This window comes from Oncorhynchus mykiss, chromosome 11 (genome assembly GCF_057628025.1).
Source record: "Oncorhynchus mykiss isolate SJ-2025 chromosome 11, ASM5762802v1, whole genome shotgun sequence".
NCBI lineage: Eukaryota > Metazoa > Chordata > Actinopteri > Salmoniformes > Salmonidae > Oncorhynchus > Oncorhynchus mykiss.
The window spans coordinates 46089939-46097754 of NC_143032.1; the positions used below are offsets into that span (position 1 = coordinate 46089939).

Sequence of the window (7816 nt, forward strand, 5' to 3'; positions counted from 1 at the left end):
CATTGGGGGAAATAATTGCAGTTTGCCCGAGTAACAGAATCAAGATCTGTCTAAACATCATCATGTGAGGTCACCATCATTACAGCAAGTGCCAAGGAGGCCAAAAGTTGACTTGCCTGCCCCAGTCTGAGAATCATACTCTAATCAGTACAGTCTTCCAAAAAAAAGGGTTTCAAAAGGGTTCTTTAGCTGTCCCCATAGGATAACCCTTTTTGGTTCCATGTAGAACCCCCTCTGAAAAGGATTCTACCTGGAACCAAAAAGGGTTTTTCAAATGGTAATGAGAGCAACATTACTTTATTTAAACAAAATGTTAAGCTTTATAAAAACATGAATGCATACAGGTCCTTTGTTTATTTTTTGTTGTGGTTATTATAAGTTAAGACAGTTGTGCTCATCTCAATAAGGTCATATTTATCTTAATCAAGGGGTATATTTCAATAGTTGAAATTACCAATGAGTGGCTTGAAACCGTACAGATTGTAACTACTCGTGGTCACTAGTTGACTGTCACTGCTCTATGTTAGGGTGTTTCTGAAGACAAAGGCATATTGGGATGGATCCTGTTGATGAAGACCAGAGATCCAGCAATCCTCCAATTGGCCTCACAAAACCCTCTCAGAGCCTTATTCTTCAGTAAGTTGGCCACCATTCCCAGCACATTCATAACATGAGGACTCCATAGAACGATGAAGGTTCCAATGAGGTTTACTAATCTGATCATCCTGGGGCTCCTGAAGAAAGCTGTTTGGTCCACCCTTTTGGTGGAGTCAGATACAGGCTGTGGCCATGGAGAAATAAACTACAAATAACAGGAGAGTCTGATGCAAAAGCATACCGGCACCGGACCCATCCATTCTCATCCTGCGTCACATCCCGCACCAACACCCTATTAGGGATAGACACGACCCCGGCTACCCTCAACAGGACATATAGCAGCCCCCTCTCCTTTGGCACTCCCATTCTGGCCAAGCTGTGGGACTGCACTACCTAGAGGTAGCACTGGAATGCTCAATAGTGTGACAGTCAGCAGGCTAGTGTAGGCACTGCAGTAAAAAAAGTAGGTGATGAGCTCACAGAGGACTAGACCCAGGCTCCAGGTAAAGAATAGGTTGTAGATTACCAAAGGAAGGGTGAAGGGTCAAAGCAGGTCACAAGAAGCCAAGTTCAACATCAGCATCTGGCTCGAACTGGATAGATCTTGGTTTTGACGAAGGTTGACAATCACTGCAATGTTCCCTGGAACAACTATTAGGAAGCAGAGCCAAAACCACGCCAGGCTCTCCACCCCTATTTGTCTTTGAAGTATGTAGGAGTCAGTGTTTTTAAATTGACCCATTGGTTCTGCTTGTGCAAATATGCAAATGCTCAATGCTAGTATTTCAGAGAAAGACACAATGTAACAATTCTTCCCCTTTTACCATGCATCTTAAAATGATTTTATACGAAATAATTGAGCAAAACAATCCATTTAAAAGATGATTTAGGAAAGAAACTCCAAACATGCGCAACGGGGGATCGACAGATACTGTATGTCATGCTTTTTCACAGTTATAACCAAATGCTACCTGTGGGTAGGAGGAGGGCAATGATGACAAACAATACAGAGGCTCTGAACACAATGGGATGGATATAAACCAGCATGTACTGATTATATTTATTACAGGAACTGAAGGTCTGTTTCCTGGCTTTTGCAGTGGAGACACATCGAGCATGGTTAGACACTTCAGACTCTTTAAACATCTCTGTTTCTGAATGACAAACCAACTCCCCTTCAGAACTCTTAACAGATGACGAAACTTCACTCAATAGAGTATGGGGCTATTTCTCTCCTCGTTGATATCCCTCTTCCATACCCATTGGACTGGGTGGACGACCGGCAGAGTTCATCCACTGCCTCCTTGACCTCTGCCTGCTTTCTTGTTTGTTTCCTTTCAACTTGTTAAGTGTAATATACTTGGCTGCCAGAGAAAAGCTCGATTGTCCTTTCCTGTTGGGTGGAAATGTCTTCTCCATATGAGGGTTAACACATGTACACATAAACATAATTACATTTGAATGAATCATACAGTAGTTGTTGAAAGTCTTCCATGGCAATCCTAGTATCCTGGTAGCTGGAATGAGTTCAACGTTAGATTCATATTCAGTCTGTGGTCTCATAATGGCTTGTTCTATTTTCCCACCTGCAGTGGCAGTATTGACAGCGATGTCTAACCCCTAATTGTTCCTCAAGCTAATACACAACCACCACATCTCATTCATTCATGTTGGTTTTATCCATGGGAGCCATTCTGTTGTGGTATAACTTTATCACAATTAAACAGAACACATATTTTATCTAATTTTGCTGCAATAAATAAAATATCCCTAAAACAGACTGGAGATTACCTTTTTGCTCCAACTTCTCCCAAAGGTTCCTCAATCCAATCTGTGTTAACCTAAAATTATCTTACGTTATTCATGCTTGGATGTACTTATACTTACTTAACTAAACAGATGGACATCTCAAATAAGCCATGATCTAAATTATGTTGTGTGAGGAAAGCAAGAGATGGTTTGTTTCTATGAGTGAACGTAATTTAACAAACCATGGTAAAATAGCAATATAAATAATATTATATGCCATTTAGCAGCCACTTTTATCCATAGACTTACAGTCATGTGTGCATACATGTTTATCTTGGGAGGCCCCTGTACTTTATGATATTGATGTATAGAGTTCCCTAGAGATTTGGATACACCCTCGCATCCTCAGAATGTACTCAGAATGTACTACCGTACTTCTCAATGTCCAACAAGAATCCAATGGCAATAATACTGTGCTGCATTCCCTGAGCAACAAATCCTTGGAAGACATAACATCCTCGGATAATGAATGTGTGTGTGAGAGGTACTGTAGCCTATACCAGGCAGGAGATAAGAGTTTAGATATGATTTATGTGTCAGGGGGCTACAGGGAATATGCGTCCCCTGGAGGCTACATGCACGCACACGCATGCATGCACACACGCAGTATACACGGAGTGTACAAAACATTAAGAACACCATCCTAATTTTAAGTTGCACATCCCCACCCATTTTGCCCTCAGAACAAGCTCAATTTATCGGGGCATGGATTACAAAGTGTCGAAAGCATTCCACAGTATATTCTTTATACACGTGAGAAACTGTTGAGCGTGGAAAAACCCAGCAGCGATTCAGTTCTTGACACAAACCGGTGCACCTAGCACCTACAAAAAAACAAAAAAAAATACATACAAAGCCACTTAAATCTTTTGTCTTGCTCATTTACCCTCTGAATGGCACACATAAACCATCCATGTCTCAATTGTCTCAAGGCTTAAAAATACTTCTTTAACCTGTCTCCTACACTGATTGAAGTGGATTTAACAAGTGACATCAATAAGGGATCATAGCTTTCCCCTGGATTCACCTGGTCAGTCCATGTCATGGAAAGAGCAGGTGTTCTTAATGTTTTGTACACTCAGTGTATACAGTATCTACAAGTCAACCCATAGCATAGCTCCCAGTAGCCACATATCCATTAGGCATTGGTAGCCAAATGCAGACAGATCAAACATAATTAAAAAAATGAATATCTGGGTATCATAGCTGAGCTGTAGGGGGGTTGCATGGGTTGTTGGAATACAGCTTCAATGTAAATGAAAGGTTTGCTATGCTTAGTGGAGATTAATGCATGAACAAAGGGAGGTGTGTTGTACACAGTGCCTGACCCTCTGGAGATTTTTCAGCGCGCTGTGTTTTAGGGACCACTCGCTGTAGACGTCTGACTGGTGACATTTTTCACATGATTCTACATGTAAAATCGATGCACCCTCGCAAATTACATTCAGAGGTGCTAAGTACTCCCGGCCAGCAAAGACTATTGGTGTGTCTGAGCTCTTAAGGTTTGGGATAGGGTTAACCTTGACGGTTAAGTTGAGGTATTCATATTGAGTGGTTAAGGTAAGGGTTAATGTTTGGGATAGGGTTAATCTTGACGGTTAAATTGAGGTTTTCATATCGAGTGGTTAAGGTAAGGGTTAAGGTTTGGGATAGGGTTAAAAGAGAAAAACAAAAAATTACAAAACAAGTGCCTAGCACTGGGATTAAACCCACGATCCTTAGAACCGAAGCTCACGGTTTAAGCCCATCCTCGACCCAATTGTGAGTCTACTAGATAGTAATAGTTGCTCGCGTTGCCCCTAGTGGATGGTAGGAAATTGCCACAGAAAATAAGTTACTCCTCAGGTCATAATTTCACCATTTCAAATATGCCTAAATACGCTGTAATGTACTAAAGTTTGACCTGTCATTTCTACAAACTTTCACACACACACACACACGCCATGTGGTGCAGTATGTCTTTTGACATGTGCTCAGATCAGCTCTAAAGGGACTCCCATTCATTAGTACAGATACAGTCATTACTCTACACAGACACACAGAGACAGTGACAACATACAAACAGAGATTACCCACATCCGGTACTGTATATCATAAGCCCACAATCTGCCTATATAAGGGGATTTCATCATGTCTATACATCACAGGTTAACCTTCACTCTACATATTATTGGCTAACCTGTCTATGCATTACAGCATTGAAATCATTATGTGGTCTGTACAGTATATCATATGTGTGTATAGCTAGTAGGCTATAAACTTCTCTGTGGCCCTGCAAATTGACAAAGGAGGATTCTTACAGTGAGGGAGGAGGACAATGACAATGACAGGGACCCTCTCCTTAGAGAGCTATTCACCCAGCCCAACCTGGATTAGTCCCCAACACAGATATCTTGATGCATAACACGTCCATCAAGACCTGTGGGACTAGTTCACAATGTACACTGTAAAAACGTTGTCATCCTCAGCCCAATGTTTGTCTCCTGGGCCATGCTGTTGGGATGGGGAGCAGAGGGAGGGTCAAACACACACGCGCACAAATACACACACGCCGTGGCCCCGGTCTGATTTCTCCCTGGGTTAGTTTAGAGGGAAGAACACATTGATCTATGAATCTCATTAGGTGTCTTACTGTTGGATCCTACAGGCAGTCATTGATGGACTGCTCCTTCACAGCACCTCTGCCAAACATGATGTCAATAGAATGCTTGGAGGTGATCAACGTTAAAGATCCTAGTGATGACTGGATGTGACACTAATTTCATTATATCAGTTGCAATCCAGTACAGGATCAATGGTCATAATAAGCGATAGGAGAGAATACAACAATATTCATGTGTTACTGTAGTATAGTTGCCAATGAGACAATGGCACCATATAGCCAAGCTGTATGTTAGTTTATGACATGGCATTAATGTGGCTAATGTATGCAAGAGTATTTTTGTATATATTTTATTCATTTCAGCTGCTTTGCATTTTCCAATGTTTGTGTTTATGTGTGTTAATTATACACATGACAGAGATAAAGAATGTGACACCCATGACTGTCTGTGTCTGTGTGTGGTGAGTGAAGTGGAAAATCAAAATGGCAGTTTCACATGTTAGAGAATTCCACATGTAAAAATCTCACATTCACAAAAGGAATTGCATTCTCACATGTAAAAAACGAATTACATGTAAAAATCACATTTTCAGTTTCATATGAAAGAAAACATATGGAATTGCAAGTTCCCAAGTGAAAAACAATCATCTGAAAATCAAATTTGCAGCTTCAAATGTAAGAAAAATTAACATGTGAAAATCTAACTTTCACATATACAGTATATACTGTAATTGCAAGTTCACATGTGGTGGTGAAAGTGTTATTCTCCTCACATGTGAAAAGGTGGTGTTTAACATGCTGCAATAACATTGTTTCAACATATGTAACTGCAAATTCTGTAATGCCATTCTGTAAAAAGGTAACTTAGCCTACCTGAGTAAACTAATTCAGGTGTTAAAAATAACTACATTATTTCTTATTTCTGAGCCATCCATTCGGAGTGTTATTGTATCAGGTGCATGCCTCTTCTTCCTACGTTGGTCAGTGACCATTGGAACTAGCCCAGAGAAAAGATCAGAGAAGTTAGCGCTCTGCATCTCCTTATTTATCCCTTTTAACATGTAAAAATGAGCACTGTCAGATGTAATCAGTACATTTTTTCAAATGTTTGTGCCTATTTTTTTTTCAGCATTCAAATTACACTGAAAACATCCAAAATACATAATCTATACAGCTAACAACAACAATGCGATGTTTATCATGAGGGTTAGGGTTAAACATTTGACCTCTGTCATTGCCAACAAAGGGTATATAACAAAGTATTGAGATAAACTTTTGTTATTGACCAAATACTTATTTTCCACAATAATTGGCAAATAAATTCATAAAAAATTCTACAATGTGATTTTCTGGAATTTTTTTTCTCATTTTGTCTGTCATAGTTGAAGTGTACCTATGATGAAAAGTACAAAAGTGGGAGAACTTGCACAATTGGTGGCTGACTAAATACTTTTTTGCCCCACTGTATATACACTGCTCAAAAAAATAAAGGGAACACTAAAATAACACATCCTAGATCTGAATGAATGAAATATTCTTATTAAATCATTTTTCTTTACATAGTTGAGTGTGCTGACAACAAAATCACACAAAAATTATCAATGGAAATCAAATTTATCAACCCATGGAGGTCTGGATTTGGAGTCACTCAAAATTAAAGTGGAAAACCACACTACAGGCTGATCCAACTTTGATGTAATGTCCTTAAAACAAGTCAAAATGAGGCTCAGTAGTGCGTGTGGCCTCCACGTGCCTGTATGACCTTCCTACAACGCCTGGGCATGCTCCTGATGAGGTTGCAGATGGTCTCCTGAGGGATCTCCTCCCAGGCCTGGACTAAAGCATCCGCCAACTCCTGGACAGTCTGTGGTGCAACGTGGCGTTGGTGGATGGAGCGAGCCATGATGTCCCAGATGTGCTCAATTGAATTCAGGTCTGGGGAACGGGCGGGCCAGTCCATAGCATCAATGCCTTCCTTTTGCAGGAACTGCTGACAGACTCCAGCCACATGAGGTCTAGCATTGTCTTGCATTAGGAGGAACCCAGGGCCATCCGCACCAGCATATGGTCTCACAAGGGGTCTGAGGATCTCATCTCGGTACCTAATGGCAGTCAGGCTACCTCTGGCGAGCACATGGAGGGCTGTGCGGCCCCCCAAAGAAATGCCACCCCACACCATGACTGATCCACCGCCAAACCGGTCATGCTGGAGGATGTTGCAGGCAGCAGAACGTTCTCCACAGCGTCTCCAGACTCTGTCACATTTGTCACATGTGCTCAGTGTGAACCTGCTTTCATCTGTGAAGAGCACAGGGCGCCAGTTGCAAATTTGCCAATCTTTGTGTTCTCTGGCAAATGCCAAACGTCCTGCACGGTGTTGGGCTGTAAGCAGAACCCCCACCTGTGGAGGTCGGGCCCTCATACCACCCTCATGGAGTCTGTTTCTGACCGTTTGAGCAGACACATGCACATTTGTGGCCTGCTGGAGGTCATTTTGCAGGGCTCTGGCAGTGCTCCTCCTGCTCCTCCTTGCACAAAGGCGGAGGTAGCGGTCCTGCTGCTGGGTTGTTGCCCTCCTACGGCCTCCTCCACGTCTCCTGATGTACTGGCCTGTCTCCTGGTAGCGCCTCCATGCTCTGGACACTACGCTGACAGACACAGCAAACCTTCTTGCCACAGCTCGCATTGATGTGCCATCCTGGATGAGCTGCACTACCTGAGCCTCTTGTGTGGGTTGTAGACTCCGTCTCATGCTACCACTAGAGTGAAAGCACCGCCAGCATTCAAAAGTTACCAAAACATCAGCCA

General features: G+C 42.0%; 1 pseudogene; it reads right to left on the reverse strand.

The window, feature by feature from the left end:
- Positions 1 to 523: 523 nt before the first annotated feature.
- Positions 524 to 1339, reverse strand: LOC149979598 (delta-type opioid receptor-like; annotated as a pseudogene).
- Between the last annotated feature and the right edge of the window lie 6477 nt (positions 1340 to 7816).